This window comes from Sarcophilus harrisii, chromosome 6, assembly GCF_902635505.1.
Source record: "Sarcophilus harrisii chromosome 6, mSarHar1.11, whole genome shotgun sequence".
Taxonomy (NCBI): domain Eukaryota; kingdom Metazoa; phylum Chordata; class Mammalia; order Dasyuromorphia; family Dasyuridae; genus Sarcophilus; species Sarcophilus harrisii.
This window is the reverse complement of record NC_045431.1, coordinates 145,512,146-145,536,075: the sequence shown is the minus strand read 5'-3', so window position 1 is coordinate 145,536,075 and position 23,930 is coordinate 145,512,146.

Genomic DNA, 23,930 nt, shown 5'->3' with positions numbered 1-23,930 from the left:
TGGGTGTGGAGAGAAGTGTTCATTTGCTTAACTGCAAATACTGGGGAGGTTACCAGGAAAAGAAAAAAATCTTGGAAATTTTAGTACTGTTGCTATGATTTCACCTGTCTCCCCTTCTCTAAACTTCATAATGTATCATAAAGTGCATTTCCAAACCTTGACAGCATCCCTGAGGCCTGATTATAGTATACATTTTCTTTCCTTGATCATACACATACAAATTCCGAGGCAGAACTATCTCAACAAACAAACTTGCAAGAAGTATTTTGTTAAAAATTCACCACCCTTCTTCCTGTGTACTTCATAGTCCCATCTTTTAAACTGAAGATACAATTTTCATTGATAACTTTTCTTTAACCTTAGAACCAAACTATTCTTCTACAAAACTATTTCTTTGACCTCAGACCCAAACTTTTAAACCCAAACTTGCAGGAAGTTTGCCACTGGAGTCCATAGAGGAAAACTTAGTTTGCTCATTATCTCTGTATTTTTGTTTCAATTAAAAAAAACCATTCAACTGATCAACAAGCATCATTAACTGTCTATCAAGTAGTTGGATCAGCATTGCAAGTTATGCAGTGGATTACTCTAAAGGCCCATTTGAACATCAAAGATTCTAATCAAGTTATTTTACTAAAAACATATTCTAATAGATAATAGATATTCTAGATAAAAGCAGCAGCCAAGGCATTTGAAAGCAATTGAGAAAAATAGGAGCTACAGTTAATGAGGTTAAAAGCATTTAGCAAGAAAGCTGCCTGGGTCTCAGGAATTCTGTGCCAAAGTCCTAAGAACTTCTTATATATTCCTCTTATCCTCTGTTGAGTCCCAGATCAAATTACCTTCGAGTAAAGTAAACCAAAACTGTCACAGGTTTGGACTACAACTTCCTTGATCATAATAGTCCCAGTTAGTGGTGTAAAATTATGGGGACAATTTCGATTTCTTCCTAGTTCTTCTGGTATCCTGGACCACAACAGCCCCAGTCATACAAAAAAAAAAAAAAAAAAAAACAATGACCAGCCTCAAGGAGCTTATGTTCTCCTAGTTTATGGCATCAAATTGGATATTATTTGCAAAAGAGAACAGAAAATATCAGTATAGTTTTGTGTAAGTTTTGGTTTGCAAAGCCATAACTAGAACAGGGCCAATAGAGCTTAGCTTCAGGGTAGAAAATTTACAAAGTATTATTAGGACTGTGGTAAGATATGCTTCTATGTTTCCTTTCCTGATTTTCCTCTTTGATCAGCTTACAAACTTCGTGTTATTATTGCAAATACATGTTAGACTTTTAACATTTGTTGTCACTTTAGTCAGATACAAAAATGGCTAGTGATGGCTATGGTGACCTTTTAACAATAGACCTCCGCTTTAGTGAGAGGTAGGAAGCAGTTAGATGAGTCTATAAATATGAATACCTTGAACAGATGCTGTAGAAAGACAATAAGCTGTGTCCAGAATTAAGTAGGAAGAGATTAAGCAAGGCGATATTGTTCTCAGTGATCCCAAACTGCTTGTCACTACAAATACCAATTTCCTTCCAATGAGGCTAGCTACAAATGACCAATACTACATTCTTAGAAGAACCAAAATCCCAGATAACCCAGAAGGCAATGGAAAGACACATGATGATCATGAGCAAGTGCCAAAAAGTTACCAGAAATTACTTGTATATGGAAAGTTATATAAAAGATAGGAAATGCATGACAGGAAAGGGGCGGGGGGTGAGGGCTAGTCATATGGTAAGAATTAGAGACAACTGATGGACAGCTTAAGTGATATGCTGGAAACCCCAAGATATTAAAATGAGAACTTTTAGATGCCTTCTATGTAAAGAAGTTATGGAAAGATGGAAACAAGAATTATATGAGAAAAGAAAGAAGGAAGGGGTGTAGCTTGTCTTGTAGAAGAAACTACCCACCTCCATGAAATCATGGGTACAACATGATACAACAAAGTTCCAAGCAGAATCTGTATAACAAATAAAATTTGTTAAATTATAACCAGTTGGATAGAAAATGTCCATGTGCCATGAATATAGCTTATTTCCACATATTTATTTGCACGTTGTCTCCCCACATAATATTGTGAGTTTCTTAGGAGTAGAGATTGATTTTCTTCCATTTTGTATCTCCATCACTTAGCATACTGCCTGGCACATAATAGATGCTTAATAAATGTTTATTTATTAGCTGGCCTTTTTAAAGCAGCATGGGATACCAATTTTGAAGTCAGTTCAGGTCCACCTTTGACACATCTTGGCTATATAATCATAGGCAAATCATTTAATCTTTCAGTTCCCTGAATAACTCTCTAAGTTACAGAGAAGATGCCAATCTACATTGGTTGAGGGAGTTTCCTCCTTGTGGATTCCCAAAAATCATGGTATCACTGATCCCAAAAGAAAAGAAAGGAAAACATTTACTGCAAGTTAGATGGGGTTAATGTAAACACCTGGGTAAATACTGGCAGCTTAAAGCTAGGAATAGAGTAAAAAGTAAAAAGAATTACAACATGGTACTATCCCTGTCTTCTCTTTTTTTTTGAAGAAGTTATCCACATCAGATCCATTTATTCTTCCATTTTCCATCTCTTCTCAGATTCTAGAAATTATAACTTCATCTGTATTCAGGCTACTAAAACTCCTCTGAGCTCACCAATGAACCCATAATGGTGGATTCCTAATGACAGATCTTTAATGGCAGATCCTTAATAGCAGATCCTTAATGGCAGATCCAGTGCTTGCTTTTTTTCCTTCAGTTCTCATTCTCCTTGACTTTCTATGGCTTCTAACACTGTTGACCTCCCAGACTCAAAATCACTATCTTATCTTGTTTAGGCTTCTATTTAGTCATTCTGTCTTCATGGTCTCCTCATGCTCCTCCCAACCCTTTGATGTAAGTGTTTCCCAAGGATCCTTGACATTTTCTGCCATGGCAATTTCTTCTACCAACAACTTCAACCTTATGCTGACACTTCCAAATCTATATAGATAGAACAGTAGATAAGAAAGCAGAACTTGGAATCAGAAGTTCAAATTCTGCCTTAGACATTTAACTGTGTGATCTCTCCCAGCCTTAGTTTCATCATCTATAAAATGGGGCAGGGGGCAGCGCAGAAGGGAATAATAACACCTGCCATGCAGGGTCATTGCAAGAAAAAATTATATATGGAAAAGGCTTTAAAAATCTTAAATCACTATGCAAATATTATTGTTGCTGTGGTTGCTATTGTTGTTCTCTGTTTCTGATCTTTCTTCTCAGCTCCAAATCTAACTGCCTATAGAACTCTTCCATCTGGCTATTCCACTGGCACTCCAAACCCAACATGTGACAAATTAGCTTATTATCTTTTCTATAAGCTTTCATTTAAAACTTTCTTAGTTCACTATTTAGATCTGTGGCACTAGCATTCAGTTAGTCTCCCATCTCCTCTCAGAGCCACTTAATTACTTGGTCCTAACAATTCCACTTCTGCAATGTCTCGTCTGTCTGTCATCTCCTCTCTATTCTTGATCCCATACTCCTTAGTATAAGCTCTAATTATCACATACTTGGACTATTGAAATAACCCATTGAAGGTTCTCCCTGTTTGTATTTTCTCTCTTTGACTTATTCTTCATAGCATTTCCAGAAAAATCTTTCTTATTCATAGAAAAATCAAAAAATCCTTAGTGGTTCTCTTTTGCCTACCAAATAAAATAAAAACTCTTATTCCTCTACTCCTCTTTGAAAAATGTCCCATGCCTTTCCAATCTCCATTTCCTTGTTCATACTATTCCCTAAGCCTGAAATGCCCTGCTTTCACTTCTTCATCTATTCCACATTTATCCAATATATTCACATTATCCCATATCTATCCATATCACATCTTTTAAAGTTCACCCAAAGCCCTCCTCTTCCAGGAAGCCATCCCTTATCCCCACATTTGGTTATATTACTTCTCTGTCTCTAACACTTTGCTTTGAATATCTTCTCATTGTGCATTTGCTTTGTTTATCTTCTCATTATTGCACAGTTTTATTAACTATAAATCATTGGTATCTTATAACTCTGTTAGGTATTAAGTTACATGAGCACAGGCATCATGTCTTATCCTTCCCCATTTATCCTTCCCAATAGATCATTGACTATCTGTATATAATAAATGGTTATTGATACCATTGATTGTTGAGGAAAATACTACAAATATAAATACAGAGCTGGTGAGATAGGATGCCCATTGAATATAATTCAAAATAGAATATAGTGCCATGAAGCCAATTTCCTTTGGTCTTTAACATGGTTCACCAAATGCCAAACTGTGCCTTCATCAATAGTCATTAGTGATATATTTCTTTTGATCTTTTGTGAGGAAAGGGGTCTAATGGCTCTTCTTAGTAAAGAATTCTACTACCATAATCTGTTTTAAACAAGTGTTCCAGTTGATACCTATCCTACATAAAGGGTAACAACTGTGTTTCCATCTGTCAGGTCAAGACAAGTGCTTCAACAGGAAGTTTTTGATACACTGCTGATGACAGATGAGAAAAAATAAATAAATGGAGCCATTGCTTTTTGTCTGTTTTATCTCTAAGTAAATTACTGAAAGAGATTTGATTTTTTTTTACATCTGTCATCTTACCTCAATATACTCTCACACCAGATACCTGAGTCTATCTAATATTAAACTATATCAAGTTTTCCTCCCACTTATCCTCAAGACGAAGAAAATGTAACTGAGAAACAAGAAAACAATTTGTTTCTATAAATGACACAAAAGATATAAGAAGCTTGAGATTTGGAGTTTATTAATATCATACAATAGCTTTTTGTGTTACAGTATTTGTCAATATTTTTTCCTTGAAAAAACAGATGATGCCAGTTTTTTTCTTCCTAGGAATTCAGGATTGAATCTAAAAATTGACTTAGGAGTTTTAAACCCTGGAATAAGAATGCCTGAGTTGTAAGCTCAAAATCACCATTTTCTTTCTTCACAAATTTTGGGTAACTCATTTAACTTCTCTGCGTATCAGTTGCTTCATCTCTGTAATGGGGGATTAAATTTCCAATTTTCCTTCCAGAATTGCCATCTGATGATTCTATGATTCTCTCTGCAGTTGACAGGCTTAAACTGCTCTGGAAATAAAGATAATTAAAGTATAGAATTTTGTTCTTCACAGTATAACCTGAAAGGAGATATAACTAGAGGACATATGAACATTTCATCAAACAATATGATGACCAAGAATCTTTTAGATTTAAGAGAAAGGGAATGAGCAATTTTCATTAGGAGTCCAACTGTTTGTCAGGAGTGTGCTATGGCATGAAAGGAGCTATGTTTCTAAATATATTGTAATTGAATCCTGCTGGTGATTTGGTGCTGTGTATATCTACTTCCGTCAGAGCAACAGGGGCAAGGAACAGCTAAATCCCCTGGGATGTCACAGTAGACACTTGATATTGTGATAATTTTGGTAAATTCATCTATTGCTATCAGCTCAATGTTAGGACCAAAAGCCTCAATTCAGTTATTAATAGTTAATGAGAAATGAGGCATTTAAATTGAATTATTGAAAGATAATAGCTAGTACATTTATACAGCACTTTAAGGTTGGTAAGACAAATGAACTGGCCAAAATGTTTGTTTTTTTTTAAAGAAAATAAATTAAAATCTAAATCGTTCTTTCATTGAAAATATATAGAAGCTTCTCTCCTTGATGGTAATCAACAATACGCAATTCCCAATCTACAAATTTTCTTCATCTATTTTCATTATGACTTAGATGTAAAAAGAAAATACTTGGAATTTTATCCTAAAAGGTAAGATAATGAAGTTAAAGAGTGATGAATTTGGGGTCACAGGGTCTGAGTATGATTCCCATATCTTCTGGTTTCCTTTGTGACCTTGGGCAAGCTTTTAAAACTTATCCTTACCTGGGTCTCAGTTTCTTCATTTGTACAATGAAGGAGTTTGACTATGTGACCTGTAAGGACCCTTCCATTGCCAAAACAAAGGTTTTGTGATTTGGGGAAGATTAATGATATTTTCTGGCTGAGAAGAAAATCTAGTCCCAACACAACTTCTGGAGGTTTTCTTTCTTGAAGAAATCTCATTCCAATTCAGTCCTACAATAAATTAATTTGCATAAATGTTTTCAAATTTGAAAAGTATTCTCTCATTACTAATATAGAATCTTTTCATTAAATTTTTAATATAGTAACTTACCAAAAATTTGTTGTTATTTTTAATACTCTGTGGATGCATTTTATGTATCTATCATTAGAGTAAAAAAAGCATCCAAAAAGTATACATAATTAATATACAGAACATGGATAATAAAATGAGCACCACAAGGAGGTAATTGATTGTTGTTGTTCATTCATTTCAACCTCTTCATGAACACATTTGGGATTTTCTTGGCAAAGATACTGCAGTGGTTTGCCTGTTCCTGTTCCAGCTCATTTTACTGATGAGGAAACTGAGGTAAACAGGGTTAAGTGGCTTTTCTGGGGTCACACAGCTAGTAAGATTTGAATGCATGAAGATGAGTCTTTCTGACTACAGGCTCAGCATTTTGTTCATGATGGTACTACTTTGCTGTCCTTAAAGAGAAATTAAATGTCATAAATATCACCAAATCTTAATTAAGTGGTATAATGGCATAATGGTATAATGGAAAGAGAGTCAAACTGGCTTACTTCCTATCTCTTCTTCTTACTATTTGCTTTATTATTTGGCAGATCCCAACTTCCATGGTCTTACTTTCTCCATCTGGACTAGGTGATCTACAAAAATCCATCTAGCTCTAACACCTAGGATGTCTTTCACTTACTTGTGGGAAGTATACCTTACTCCATCAAGTCAGAGCTAACAAAGCCCACCAGAAAACACCAGCAGGATATTCATCCAGAAATGTTTATTCTTTCAATGGGAAAGTATTCAGGATATTTGCTAGACCTTTGGATTTGGAATGCTTATAGCTCCTGGTGAAAATGACTAAATCTGTAATCTAATGACTAAACTGTATCTAAGAATTTCTGCACTAGACCCATGCCTAGACAAGTTGTGAGTGACCTGGGTCTGAAAGAGTCTATGAATGCCCAGACTATGTGGTCATTGTTTCACTTGTAAGGAACAGGTGGGTGGAGATCAGGTGAGTTCACTTATTTGATGAGCTTATCTCCCCTGTAAGAGGCAGTATGCTATTAAGTGTGCAGAATGGCCTTCTAATTCCCATCTGGGTTCAATTCTCCTCTCTAACTCATATTGTCAATATAATCCTGCATAATTCGTTTAACTTTTTCAGTGCTCTTAGCAACTCTCCAAGATAATACATTGCAGAGATGATCATTTGAATTACTAGAGGGAATTTCCTCCTCTGGGAGTCCCCTATGCCATTGAAATGACAGCTCCAATTCCCCTTGTCTCTTAAATAGATTATGGAGTCATTTTATTACTACAATAAAGACTATGATTAAGTCTTAGTGATTGAAAGCTGTCCCAAAATGAATTAACTGGTTGAAGTTTCCCTAGATCCATCTAGAGGATAAATTTCAGTGATGGACTGAATGTTGACGATTCAGGAGAATGGATCCTTGTTGGGGGAGCTGCCTTTCTCTGGACCTTTACAAGTCAGTTGCCCAGTCCTTTTTCACTTTAATTTTTCCCCTTAACTTCAAAAGAGTCAGTGGATTATAGAAAGGTAGGAAGATTTATCCCTATCACTCTTTCCACAGGAACACTTAATGATGTCTTGAGACAGAAGTACATGGAAGAGACAACTTGCCCACTTAGACCAAGGAAAGATTTCATGGGCAGTGACCCAAAATACTGACTTTCTGGGCAAAAGTTGGGGTTTTTTTATTTCCTAAGCCGAAGAATGCTAAGAGTCTAGCCCTCTAACCAGAGGTGAGTGATTTTCTTGGATCAACTGAGCTTGAGCATTACCTTAATAAAGTAGAAATAGATATATTGTGACATATTTAACATGTATAGGACTGCTTGCCATCTGGGGGGAGGGGGTGAAGGGAGGGAGGGGAAAAGTTGGAACAGAAGCGAGTGCAAGGGATAATGTTGTAAAAAAAAAAAATTATCCAGGCATGCATGGGTTCTGTCAATAAAAAGTTATAATAAAATAAATAAATAAATAAAGTAGAAATAGTAGAGAGCTTTGGGGTGAATATTTAAGGAAGATGAAATAGAGGTAATATATTGGTAGTATGCAGTATTCTGACAAGCCAGAAGGAGTTATGAATTATGCTTTCATAACACAGATTAGAAATATAATAAAATAAGCAAGATATTGCAATGATGAAGTATTATGTGTTATGTTTTTGTTTGACTTTGTGACTATCGGGACCTCACCACTTAACAGTGATGTCAAAGTCAAATAGAAATAGAGATCACCAAATTATACTTAAGGATTTCTGCAGGCCATAAATTGACTTAGCAACACAAATATTAACATTTAATGATTATTATTATCATCTATGTTCTATCTATCAATGTATTTTTATTTATTTTGTCAAATATTTCAAAATTACATTTTATTCTGATTTCTGCTTCAATATCCTGAGTTTGATACCTGTGGTATAGTTCACTAAATTCTTGAAAATAATTTAAATGAGGGAGACAGAAAACCAGAACATTCTTGAAAGAACCAGAGAATTTCAAAATCAATCACAGGAAATCCAGAAGCAAAGTTTATCAAGTCTAGTCTCACTATTATTATAAGTTACTTGAGGAAGGTTCTGGTAAAGGTCTCATTTCCAAAATATATAGAGAATTGACTCTAATATATGATAAATGGTCAAAGGATATGAACAGACAATTTTCATATGAAGAAATAGAAACTATTTCTAGCCATATGAAAAAAAGCTCCAAATCATTACTGATCAGAGAAATGCAAATTAAGACAACTCTGAGATACCACTACACACCTCTCAGATTGGTTAAGATGACAGGAAAAGATAATGATGAATGTTGGAGGGAATGTGGGAAAACTGGGACACTGATACATTGTTGGTGGAATTGTGAATGGATCTAGCCATTCTGGAGAGCAATTTGGAACTATGTTCAAAAAGTTATCAAACTGTGCATACCCTTTATATCCCAAAGAGATCTTAAAGAAGGTAAAGGGACCAACATGTGCAAAAATGTTTGTGGCAGCCTTTATTGTAGTGGCTAGAAACTGGAAATTGAATGGATGCCCACCAATTAGAGAATGGCTGAATAATAAGTTGTGGTATATGAATGCTATGGAATATTACTGTTCTGTAAGAAATGACCAGCAGGGGAAAATTGGAAACTAATATGGCAGAAACTAGGCATTGATCCATACTTAACGCCGTACACCAAGATAAGGTCAAAATGGGTTCATGACCTAGGCATAAAGAATGAAATTATTAATAAATTAGAGGAACATAGGATAGTTTACCTCTCAGACCTGTGGAAGGGGAAGGTTTTTATGACCAAAGCAGAACTAGAGATCATTACTGATCACAAAATAGAAAATTTCGATTATACCAAACTGAAAAGTTTTTGTACAAACAAAACTAATGCAGACAAGATTAGAAGGGAAGCAATAAACTGGGAAAATATTTTTACAGTCAAAGGTTCTGATAAAGGCCTCATTTCCAAAATATATAGAGAATTAACTCTAATTTATAAAAAATCAAGCCATTCTCTAATTGAAAAATGGTCAAAGGATATGAACAGACAATTCTCAGATGAAGAAATTGAAACTATTTCTAGTCATATGAAAAGATGCTCCAAGTCATTATTAATCAGAGAAATGCAAATTAAGACAACTCTAAGATACCTACTACACACCTGTCAGATTGGCTAAGATGACAGGAAAAATAATGATGATTGTTGAGGGATGTAGGAAAACTGGGACATTGATTCATTGTTGGTGGAGTTGTGAATGAATCCAACCATTTTGGAGAGTAGTTTGGAACTATGCTCAAAAAGTTATCAAACTGTGCATACCCTTTGATCCAGCAGTGTTACTACTGGGATTATATCCCAAAGAGATTATAAAGAAGGAAAGGGACCTGTATGTGCACGAATGTTTGTGGCAGCCCTTTTGTAGTGGCTAGAAACTGGAAACTGAATGGATGTCCATCAGTTGGAGAATGGCTGAATAAATTGTGGTATATGAAAATTATGGAATATTATTGTTCTGTAAGAAATGACCAACAGGATGATTTCAGAAAGACCTGGAGAGACTTACACGAACTGATGCTGAGTGAAATGAGCAGGACCAGGAGATCATTATATACTTCAACAACAATACTAGATGATGACCAGTTCTGATGGATCAGGCCATCCTCAGCAACGAGATCAACCAAATCATTTCTAATGGAGCAGTAATGAACTGAACTAGCTATACCCAGAAAAGAACTCTGGGAGATGACTAAAACCATTACATTGAATTCCCAATCCCTATATTTATGCACACCTGCATCTTTGATTTCCTTTACAAGCTAATTGTACAATAATTCAGAGTCTGATTCTTTTTGTACAGCAAAATAATGTTTTGGTCATGTATACTTATTGTGTATCTAAGTTATATTTTAATATATTTAACATCTACTGGTCATCCTGCCATTTAGGGAGGGGGGGGTAAGAGGTGAAAAATTGGAACAAGAGGTTTGGCAATTGTTAATGCTGTAAAGTTACCCATGTATATATCCTGTAAATAAAAGGCTATTAAATAAAAAAAAAATAAAAAATAAAAAATAAATTAATTAATTTAAAAAAAAAAAAAAAAAAAAAAAGAAATGACCAGCAGGAGGATTTCAGAAAGGCCTGGAGAGACTTACATGAACTGATGCTGAGTGAAATGAGCAGGACCAGGAGATCATTATGCACTTCAAGAACAATACTATATAATATTCAGGGGTCCTCAAACTTTTTAAATAGGGGGCCAGTTCATTGTCCCTCAGACTGTTGGAGGGCCAGACTATAGTAAAAACAAAAACTTTGTTTTGTGGGCCTTTAAATAAACTTCATAGCCCTGGGTGAGGGGGATAATCATCCTCAGCTGCCACATCTGGCCTGCGGCCGTAGTTTGAGGACTCCTGAGTCAATTCTGATGGACGTGGCTCTTTTTAACAATGAGATGAAGCAAATCAGTTCCAATTGTTCAATAATGAAGAGAATCAGCAACACCCAGCGAAAGAACTATGTGAAATAAGGGTGGACCACAACATAGCATTTCCACTCCTTCTGTTTTTGTCCACTTGCATTTTTGTTTTCCTTCTCAGGTTATTTTTACCTTATTTCTAAGTCCAATTTTTCTTGTGCAGCAAAATAACTGTATAGATATGTATACATATATTGTGTTTAACATATACTGGTCTACCTGCCATCTAGGGGAGTTGGTGGAGTTAAGAGGGGAAAAGTTGGAACAGAAGGTTTTGCAAGGGTCAATGCTGAAAAATTGCCCATGCATATATCTTGTAAATAAAAAGCTATAATAAAAAATTTAATTAATTAAAAAACTTAAAATTTAAAAAAAATTAGTTACTTGAGGATAGAACTCTTTTTGTATCCTTAGCATTTGGTTGATTGATTGATTGGTCGTTGGTTGATTGGCTGTTACATAGAAAAGCAAACAGATTTCTGGTTTCTGGTGTCTTAGTGGCTTTTTATGTGCCATGTGGGCTTTTTTATTCACACAAGGATGGGACATGAAGAATAGTAGATTCATCATGAAGAAACAAGTAACAAATAGTAGAAAGAATTGCTAATTTAGACTTTACGTTCTGACCAGCAGGGGAGAATAATTTAATGGCATACTACTTTCCTACTTCATTGGTGATCTCATCAGCTCCCATGGATTTAATTATCATCTCTATGCTAATGATTCTCAAATCTACTTTTCCTACCCCAATCTCTCTAGTGACCTACAATGTCACATCTCCAGTTTCTTTTTAGGCATTTTGAACTGAATGTCCAGTAGATAGTTTTAATTTAACATGTCCAAAATCAATTTCATTATCTTTCCCCCTGAACCCAACTCATCCCAAAAACTTTCTTATTGTTATAAAAGGCAACACCATCTTTGCAGTACCTTAGACTTACAACTTAGGTATCATCCTTGACTCCTTACTATCTCTTACGCATCATATTTAATCTATTGTGAAGGTTTATTGATTTCATTTGCAACATCTTCTCAATACATCTCTTCTCTCTTCTGACACTACCATTCCTCCAGTACAGGTCTTTCCTAAGGTGCCAATCTAACCTCCATGAATGTCACTTCCTTTGTTTTTGTAAATCTAGCTACAGATTGGTATAAATAATGAATCTCCTGAAAGTGGTTGAAGTATTCCAATTCATATTGCTTATTCCCAATGGGCTGGAACTAATTACCATATTTTACATAATCATAACTTTAAATAATGTGAATTTGATATATGTAACACCTTCTGGAGAATTCCTTATTTGAACTAACAGGACCTAACTATATTTGCATCTCCAGAGCTTATGAGAACAATGCTTCATAACCTATTAAACACCTAATAAGTGTTTATGAATTTATTCTGTAGTCCTAATTCCAAGATTCTGTGATTTCATAAGAGAAAAATACTGAGCTATTGTTTATCTGAAACTCAAGGTAGAAATCGTAGTTTTGGCTCTGTCCAAGCTATTATAAAATCTATTTTTATTATTCTTTTCTCTTCCTTCTGTTTCATTCATTTCAACTTTTCAGTTGCATTTCTATTTGTTTCCTTCCCTCCAGGTTAATACAAATTTATTGAATTACAGGAGATAACTGTACTTTTCTAAAATCGTGTTTCTAAATTCAAAAATAATTTTGATTTTTCTAGTATTTGTACAATTTCAGTTTATAATAACTGTTTCCATTTGTTTTAATTTTTTTTCATTATTGAGGACACTAGCAAAAATGTTTAAACAAAGAAGCACAGGGTATATGAAGCTTCAAATCTTTGTTAAATACCATTTTAAAATACATAAGAGGTTTCTGGGAAGTTGGCAGAGCTGATCAAAACACTTTTGACTCTTCAAATTTCTTTACAAAAAATACAAAACATTGCCTCAGAGGGAATGTAGAACAGTGAAAATAAACAAAAGTTAAGGTAAAACAGTTGTTCTCCTAAGACAACATAAGAATACTTTGAAAAAGACCTGACCTCAAGAGGCAGAAATTCAACCTGAGTTAAGTGCAAACACCTCCAGGCTTATGCTGCAGAATCAACAAACAACAAGCCCTGGGAAATGGGGGAGCTGAGAGGAGGTCTCAGTCTTGGAAACTTTCATTTCACTGACAGAGTGAGGGGTCTGATGACTAGATAGAAGATTGAAGAACCTTTCATTGTGAAGGAAACTAATCACAGCTGTGCTGACCAAATATATCTCAGGCTGCAGCTACACAAAAAGAGCTAGCACACACTCATAAGTTCAATAGCAGAGGAACGGGAATCTGATGGCTGTGTGCACTCATAGGAGAGGAGAGTTCCTGGTTTTAGTTCTAGGCAGAGAGAACAGCTGTACTTTGGAACCACAAGAATGGCAGGGAACACCCTAGCTAGGAACCTACCTCTGTGGCTTAGCAGTGAAAGGAAAGCCCTAAGTTGTGCCTCAGCACAGACTTCAGAAAATAGTAAGAACCTAAGGCTTGAGACATCATTTCCCATACCTCAGGACTAAAACTTGATTGTACTAATAGTTACTAAAAACAAAATCAAACAAAAATAAATAAATAAAAATGAGTGAGAAAAGGATAAAGAACCAGACCATACATAGCTACTTTGGGGATAGAGAAGATCTGAATATGATGAGGTAAAGAAGTTATACTTGATTGTAACTCAAACTCTTTTACTCTACAAAATGTAGTATTCCAAGACCTATGATCCTTTAAGGTAGTAGCTGCTAGGTCTTGTATAATCCTTATTATAGCTACATAATATTTAAATCATATATATATATATATATATATATATATGCATGTATATATAGTTGTTATTGCTTACCCAACAAAATTAAATATAATCCTAAATGGGGAGAAGAATATGTAACAAATTCAAAGATTTTCAGATATTTGTGTCAAAAACAATAGGACAAAGGAAAATTCAACATATAACATCCAGGAGAAATATAAGGTAAACTTTAAAGACCAATTATAAAGGGCTACTATCATTATTATTTGAACAATTTGAAAAGAAGACTTGGGCTGAATAGGATGTGATGGAGTAATTCTAAAATAAAATAAAACTGCAGGGAGATATAAAAAGGAGTAATTATCTCATATAAATAAGACATAAAAGGAAAAACTGATACAGAAAAAGCTAATGGGAAGAGAGTGGGTAATTCTGGAGCCTTAATCTCATCAGAAATGGGTTAAAGAGATAATAACATATATCTAGAAGGGAATAAAAAGTCTTCTAAATTCAAAAAGAAATAAGAAGTCAAGGGGATAGATTGTGTAGGTTAAGAAATAGGAGGGCAAAGTAGCTGGTAGAGGTAAAACAAAGGAGCAAAAAGGAGCAAATAAAGTAAAGGAGCTTTGTTGGAGTGAGAAGGATTGTGAGGGAAAAAAGGAAGGAGAAAAATATACAACTCAATTTACCTCACTGTGTCTCAATTTTCTCATCTTTAAAATGGAGGTGATAATAGTACCTACCTTCCAAGGTTGTTGTGAAAATAAAATGGAATAATATTTGTAAAAAGATTTACACATCTTAAAATATTACATAAATGCTTTCAGTTGTTTTACAGTCATATCTGACTCTTAGTAATCCCATCAGGGGTTTTCTTGGCAGAGATGCTAGAGTAGTTTGCTATTTCTTCTCCAGTTCATTTTACAATGAGGAAACCGAAGCAAACAGGATTAAAAAACTTTCCCAAAGTCACAGAGCTAGTAATTATCTGAGTCCAGATAAGAACTCACGAGATGAATCTTCTTGACTCCAGGGCTGACACTCTCTCCACTGTACCATCTACTGCCCCTACCTATTGTGTATGCATGTGTGTGCACATGTACAAAACATAGAATGCTACACAAATTTGCATGTCATTCTTGTGTAGGAGACATGTTAATTTCTGTATTTCAAATTTTCATATATGTGCTATGTATTTATGTACATAAGGCTTTACAATCTTTTAAATATTATTTATTTTTAATATCCTTTTAACTTTTTATGTTCTAAATTCTCTCTCTCCTACCCATTCCATCACCCATTAAGAAGATAAGCAATATGCTATTATACATGTGAATCATGCAAAATATGTTTCTATATTAGCCATATTTCTACCCAAAAAGCAAGAAAAATACAGAAAGTGAGAAAACCATACTTCAATTAGCACACAATCAGCATTCTGAATATGGATAGCATTTTTTTCATCATAAGTCCTTTGGAATTGTCTTTGGATCTTCATATTGATCAGAGTAGCAAAGTCTTTCATAATTGATCATCATTACATTACCATTACTGTGCACAATCGTCTCACTTCTTCTCACTTCACTTGGCATCAGTTCATATAAGTCTTATTTGTGGGGGTTTCTTCTTCCTGAAACCAGCCTCCTCTTTATTTGTTTTAGTACAATAGTACTCCATCACAGTCATGTTCAGTTGCTATGTATACCTTTGATTTCCAACTATCTGTTATCACAAAAAGAGCTGCTAAAAATATTTTGTGTGTGTGTGTGTATATATATATATATACACACACACACACACACACACACACACATATATATATATATATATATATATATAATAGAGAGAGAGAGAGGTCCTTTTCCTTTTTTTTGTTTTGGGGTACAGACCTAATATTCTGGGTCAAATGGTATGCACAGTTTTATGACCTTCTGGATATGGATTCAAATTGTTTTCCAGAAACAGTGTATGTATTTTCATTGAAAACCTTCAGCATTTGTCATTTTTGATAAGTGTGAAGTGATATCTCAAAGTTTGTTTTAATTTTTTTCTAATCCATAGTGATTCAGAGCATTTTTAATATGATTATAGATAGCTTTGATTATTTCTTTTAAAAACTGCTTAATTATATATTTTTTTACAATTTGTCAATTAAAGAATGTCTTTTATTTTTATAAATTTGATTTACCATTTATTTTAAAAATGAGATCTTTATCAAAGAAACTTTTTATAAAAAATGGTGCTTTTTTAGCAAAATGAAGCTGAACTGCTTATCTCTTTTAATTAGGCTTATTTTTGCTTTTAATTTGCCTGAAATTATGATTGCTATTCTTGTCTTCTCTTTTTTTACTTCAACTGAAGCATTTTAGACTCTGCTCCAGCCCTTTATTTTAAATCTGTGTCTGTCTCTGTATTTCAAGTGTGTCTCTTGTAAACAAAATTTTGTTTTGTAAGTACCTTACATGAGCACAAATATATGAGAATTATTATTACAGTGTAGCTTATCTATCCTAATCTACTAGACAAATCTCCACCAGACCTCCATCCTGGTATTATAGACTTCTCCTGCCTATCTAACCTACTAAGTACCTTCTTCAAGATCTTGCCCTCTAAATCGGCCTAGAAATCAATCTAATCCTTCTTGGGACAATAAAACAAGTAGGTATCACACAGAAATAAAGATAAAAATAGAGAGTGAAGGAAGAGAAGAAAGGGGAGTATAAACCTTCACAGTCTAAAGGGTTAGATTCCATATTGCTTATGTGGCTCTAAACTCTTCAGATTACTTTGGAATACAAGTTAAATTAAATTAAATTTGAAATCAAATAAGTTATTTTTGTTTGGTGATTGGTTTTTACTCAGGAAAGGAAAGGGTGAAAAGAAGTGCTCTAATGATTCAGAGGTGACTGGCCCAATGGGGCTCTTAGAAATTCCTACAGTTTATAAACCCACTTCCATTTTCTATGGATGACTTTGTGTACCTGAGTGCTGATAAATGTCATACCTAAAGCTTCAGAAAGCAGAGCTCACCAATTAAATGTCAGAAATTATTCATGGGTGTTCTCTGGTATCCTTTAAAAATAACCAGATTGAAAAACACCAGCCTTTTCTTTATCCTAGGATATTTTTCAACAAAAATAAGGCATGATTTATGCATTCAGAGACATCTTCCATATATCACAATTCTCTTTATACTTAAACTGGGCTTGTATATAGCAGATGAAAAATGGACATAACTGTGTAAAAAACAGAAAGCAGATAGTTTGGTACAATGGATAGAGTGCTAATATCAGGTTCAAGTTGGGGTTCAACCACTTATAACCCAAAGTTCCAACTTCTCTGTACCTCACTTTTTATATTTGTCAATTGGAAAATTTTGATTCAATTCTTAGAGCCTTTCAGATGAACCTGTGAAGTTAAAGCCATAGTCCATGGTAATCTAAAAGATTCAAATAATGGGAGATATCATTGGAAGTAGATTAAGTCAGATTATGGAAAAATCTGTAAATTGTATGTTGGGGCTAGGGATGGAGCAGTGAGTAGTAGGATAATAATTAACTATTTTCCACTTAATTTTATATTTACAGAAAGATTAATAATAATAGTTTCACTTTATATATTTATATAACTTTATATTTAAACGGTCTCCATTTATAGAGGAACATGAGTTACAAGACTGAAAATTCTTAAAGAAGATTGGTATTTGGGGGCATGTATAATTGAATTATTAGGATCATTGAACCAATCCCAGCTTAATTTTGTAGGTGAAGACAGTAATCATAATCATTTCTTCAAGTTCCTGGGATTTTATTGGGGAAGAGATTGTGGCCCATTTATATAAAAAATGGCACCAAATGACAGGATCATTTTTAAAGGTGGTTTTCCTCAGAAAAGTTAAATAACATGTCCAAATTTATATAGCTGAAATGTATTGGAGGCAGAACTCAAACCTGGGTTTCAGACAGTCAGTCTGATGAGCCCTGGGTAGCCAGGTACCTATTAGCAGAAAAAGCCTGAAGCATTGATAGAATTATAATAATCCTGAGGCAAGCAAGCAAGGATACTGATAGAATCATCTCAGATGAATTTAGCCTCCCAGTTAGTGGTGATATCTTACTTCATGGTTTCTTCCCCCTTAAAGGCCTCTTCCTCCTGATTACTGCTAGGGAACTTGTCTTTCTCCTTGTTAATTACTAAAACTCCTTTCCTTACTAAAACTCTTATGGATTTACACTGCTCTTAACAGTGTAATAAAATCTTTGCCTCTTGTTTTAGAGGCTATCTAAACATTTTTTGGGATACTAATTTTTTTTAGATATTTACAACACTAGCCTGTAATCCCAATAAACTTTTGGGGTATTACCCTGCACCTCATCATTTGGTGGATTACCCCATCATTCTGGTAGCCTAGTGTGAAGAGAATCTACACCCCATAACCTCAACATTTTGTTAGCCCTATTTGGGGAACCTCAACAAATCCATCCATAATGAATTAAGAGCCTACTAAGTGTCAAGCACTATGCTAAGCACTGGAGACATATTTATGTGGATATATATAACATATATATTATATAATGTATATTAATTATATAAATAATATAATATATAAACACTGGCTAATGTAAAGAGTAACAATTAGGATCATAGTAGGTAGTAAACTCCAATTGGAACTAGCAAAGGCAGAAGTAGATTTTGTGGCACTTTCTACCTTATTCTACCTAAATGGATTCTGTGACTCAGTTGGCCAAAGGTAGAAGGTGACTGCCATGAATCACCATATTGAATACTGGAAAGAAAAGACAACCAACACTCAGAATCCCTTGGACAGCTGACTGAGATACAACATGGAAAATTTACCCACATAGTGGCTAGGAACAAAGTAGTGGCTTGATGATTTTCTCATTTCTTCAGGAAATTTTGAAAGTGAGATGCTATTTCCAGCTTTCTTGTGAAAAGGGTATAGGAAAAGGAACAGAAGAATGGACTTGAGCCAAGTAAAAGTAGGAGGCAACCATCTAGGTAATTTGAGGTTTTTAAACTAGTGGAATAGGTGAGGCTGAATTTGTGGAGAATTATTCACAAAATTTGGTAGAAATTGAGGGAAACATAAATAATCTCTAGATTCAGATATTAATCCAGATTCTACTTTCTAGGTTGCAAAAGAAGCAGCATCAAAGACAATTAAGGAAGACATTAAAGGATTAAGTAGAATTAAGAAGGATCAAGGAGGATTGGGAAATAGTACCTGAAGAGGTAGACCCAAAAAGGATAAAAAAGCAATTGACAAGACAAGGCAAGATAAGTGAGGAAAACTAAGTGGAGTAATTAGAAGCCTGAGCAACATGCACTGAGTGATGGGTTGGGCAAATTGGTGAAACCAATTGGAGACTAATATGGGTGGCTGTGGCTGTGGCAGTAGAGTTGTAGAGGCAAAGGCAAGGAATTTAAAGTGGACTTGTCTGCATTATATTTTAGCCAACTGATTAAGAATGAGGTGCAAATATTTACAAGTAGCTTCTAGGAACAAAGCTGAAAATTTTAACCATTACAAACAGTTAGAAAAAATGGTGCAGCGATTTGACATAGTTTGAATTTCTGTAATACTTGAGCAACTTTTATCTGTATTCCAAGTTTAAACTGCTCTCCCTTCCAGAAGGGAAGAGAAATTACTTGAAGAACACTAGAAAACACTGTTCATCACTCCTGGTTGTTCATGAAAAGGAAGAGTTTCTAAAGGAAACAAAAGCAAGGTCATAATTTGAAGGAGAAGGATACGGAGGTAGAAAAAAGGCAGCTAAATGTCCAAGAGCCCAAGGCTTAGAGATAGGAAGATGTGAGTTCAGATCTGGCCTTTGACATTTCTATATTGTATAATCCTGTACAAATCACTCTGTCTGCCTCAGTTTCCTCAACCATAAAATGAGGATGATAATAGCACCTATCTTTCAAGGAGATTGAGGTTCTAATATTTGTGTGTTGTGTTGTTATATTTGTGTGCACAGTGCCTGGCATATGGTAGACAATAATAACTTATTTCCTTCTTTCTTTCCAACCAAGTTTTTGCAGAACAGAAGAATGTTATTCAGAGAAAAATAAAGGGGACTCTTCCAAGAGAAGAGGGATCTAGGTGCTCTGAGGAGGAAGAAGCTACTTGTCCTCAAAAAAATGATAAAGCATAGTCATATAAACTATTAAATAAGAGATAACCCAATAAGGGTCGTGGGAAGAAAAGAAAAATAGGAGTAAGGGATTCTATCCTCAAGGGGGCTGAAGTGGCTATTTGTCAATTTGATTGCTGTTATCTTCTAAGCATGGCTCCAAGATATAAAAGAGATTCTCCACAGGCATAAAAATGGGTAATAATTCTCCCCGTATCGTGATGGGTATAATGGCACTTCCAGAAGGAACCTAAGAAATATTTCTAACAATTATGATGTCTTGGGCAAGAAGCCAAGGACTATAAGGACAGAGATTTAGTTAGTATTTGTCTCACCATTGTCTGTTAAAATCAAGAGATACTGAAAAGAAAAAAGTTGGGCATGGTTTGATACACATCCCAAATTTGAGGAAAGTAGAATTCAAATGTTTCAAAGAAATGATATGTAAGAGCCAAAATACTTCAAGGGAAAAAGGCTTTTGAGGAACAGAAAGTACTCAAAAATGAAATCCCGAAAACATTCTCTTGCTTGGGGAATCTCATTAGCTCCCCATGAACCAATTATCATTTCTCTAAGATAATACTCAAATCTATTTATTTATCTATCCCTAACTTCTCTCTTGACCTCTTGTCTCAAATCATTACTCTATTAGACATTTCAAATCTGATGTCACACAGATATGTTAAATTCAACAAGTCTCAAAGAGAACTCACTATCTTTTCCCCAAAACTCTTCCTCTGCTTTATGGCTATCAAGAATGCCACCATTCCCTTACCTCAATCATACACACCTACACCCAAATCCAATCTATGAGTCATTTCTGCCTTCACAAAATCTCTTTTAATTCTTCAATTCTCTGATTCAGTGAAAATGCTTTCCTAAAAATAAATAAATAAAGGGCATTTAGGTTGTATCTAAGAAAAATTAGGCAAGATAAAATGCCTAGGAAAAATCTAAATTTCAGATCTTACTAGTAATGACACCACTTGGAAGTTTTAAAGCCAATATTGCTCATTTTATTTTCACTTTGTAAAGAGTCCAAGGCACATTGAGATATCAACCTAGGCAGGAGTAAACCTTTCTATTCTAGATTTCTAATGTATTGTATTTATTTATTTTATTCAGTATATTTGTGCTTCAAATACATGTGATTGAATAACACATGAAATTGTAAAAGATTAGAATTTCAGTGAGATGAGGGCTGAGCCATTTGATAAATTATAAATTATTGTTTAGAATGTACCTTCTTTACTTGGAAGATTGTTAGAAATATTGAGAAAAAGCCAAGGAGATATATATATATATATATATATATATTTGTTTGTTTGTTTTTAATGGGTGCCTCAAACGACTTGAAGAGTCAGTCTGGAGCTTGATCAGATATAACACGTTCTGGGACTATTTTGTTCAGACGTCTGAGCTGGAACAGGTTGAAACTAGAGCACCACCTGGTGGTTTTTCTATGATATAGCATCTCAAGAAAGAAAGCATTTTACCAGATTCCTTTTATAAAACAAATGTAGTCCTAATACCTAATCCAAGGAAAGATAAAGCATAGGAAAAGTATAGACCAATGTACTCTGAGATCTAATAATGATGGCCTCATTGATATTCTTTTCAATAGATATTCTATCTCCTGACTTCAGGCATTCATTTAATGTCTGCTATTACTGTCTCCAAGTTTCCATTAAAAGTCTTTATTATCAAGTCTCTCTTTTGTAAAAAAGCTTTTTTTTTATATTCATAATATTAATGCCTCCCCTCTGTGTGTAGGTATATGTATATGTAAAAGTATATTTTTATGTATATATATATATATATACACATAAGTGTGTATATTATATACATAAAGAGACATATATAGGTAAAGATATGTTTTTTATATTGTTGTTTGCATGGTGTCTCTCCCATTAGGCTTAAATTCCTTGAGATTAGGCCTTGCCTTTTGCCTTTCTTTAATCCCCAGATCTTAGTACAGTGCTTGGCACATAGGAGGCACTAATTTAATAATTGTTGACTAACTACCTTAAGCTCCCACTATTTCGGCTATGAACACATGAAACATTTGTCATGTCTATGTCAAACCTCTTTTACTGAGATCATACCAATGCAAAATAAATTCCAGTTCTAGTTTCCATGGGTGTTCCAGAAAAGGTAATAAGCAAAACAGAGGAAGTGAGAAAGGTAGTCTGGCAAGCATATAGAGCAACAGAAGGCAATTGACAGAATATATGTTTACAAGTCAGATGACTGAAAAAAATGAAGACATTTTCCTCTATTAATTATGGCTTCATTTCTCATCTTCCTTCCTATCATATATTACTCCTTCCATGAAAAGACTAGATAGGATGGGATGCTTCCATTGATACTAACTAAAATGTCTGTATGTAAGCCAGTGTTAGAAAATTAGCAAAACATTCTGCACCTTTTCATTTAACCAGGACACATTTTGCTTATTTATACATACAGCTCTAATAATTTATTGCATACCAAATCTCCTTGATGATAACAATGGGACATTGAGGTGATGTTTATTATGCAAAGGGATGTTTGTCCTACGCACTTTTCTTTTTAACTGTTATCATCTAGCAGGAAAAAAAAAATAAAACCAGTTGCTGAAGTCTTGAGATTACAGCTTCACTTTCTTTTTGTTTCCATTGAATAAATACAAATTTTGATCAGATGTAAGAAAATATATTTCTTTTTCTTTCTTTCCTCATTTTTTCTTCCTTTTTGAGAAAAAAAAAACCCACATATTTTGCAACCAGAATTTCAGTTTTAATGAATGGTGTGTACGTTTCAATACTTTGTTCATCCTAACAGAAATGCATCTGTTAGGAAACTGATTAAAATCCCCCAAAGCCCAAGGGTTTTTGTGGTGTAAACACAGCTTGGGCTGCACAGCTTTTGGCTTTGGGACTGAGCCAAAGCTTTCCAGAATGCTGGCAGAAAACCTTCTCAGTATCTCCCCTTAGACCAAAGGGAAAAGTTGTAAACAATCCCATCAATCACTGGGAACTGGTAAGTGCTGAGAGGCATAAGTTTCAACTACCAGTATAGAAAGAAATTGATAAATTGCCATCCATCACCCCTCCAGCTGAGCATATACACAACACACACACACACACACACACACACACACACATATACATACACACAGACACACACAACCATTTTTAGATGAAAACTTACAAAAAAAATACCAAATCTTGTAATATACTTAAGTACTATAAACAGAAATAAGAGAACTCTGGTATCTCAAAGGTTAGTATTGTCAAATGTTTCTTCAATTTTATTCATTTCAATTAAAAAAAATCTATTAAACACTTCTTAAGTGTGAAGACTATATTGAGTTCTGCAGATATGATAGATACATCACAGTCCTGTTCTCAAAGAGCTCACAGTCTAATAAAATACATAGGAATAAGAATTTTTAAAAATACAATCTTTGATATTTATTAGGATTGACTATGCAGAGACCATTACATGTACTTAAAGATTGGGCCCTTGAGGAGACAAGTAAAGTATCTCAAACTTAAGTAATCTGTCGATCTAAAGTTATAGCCAATGACCCCTACCAATTAGTTTATCTTCAAGAGTCAGAAAAATGACACAAGTAACTCAAAAGCAAATGCATTTATTGAAATAGTATAGTAATCACAGTAATTGTTAAACATCTCTATCATAAACTTGGGTATACTCTCACATACACACACACATTAATAGGGAGGGTGGTAATACATTCAAAGAATAGTAAGGGAGAAGTTGACACTTCCAGTGATTCATGGTCCTAATCTTTCTTATTAAAAATTGACACCAAGAGAGAAAATTTTTGACTGCCTTTTGTTAAGACTACTTCCCCATATGGTAGAAGTGATGG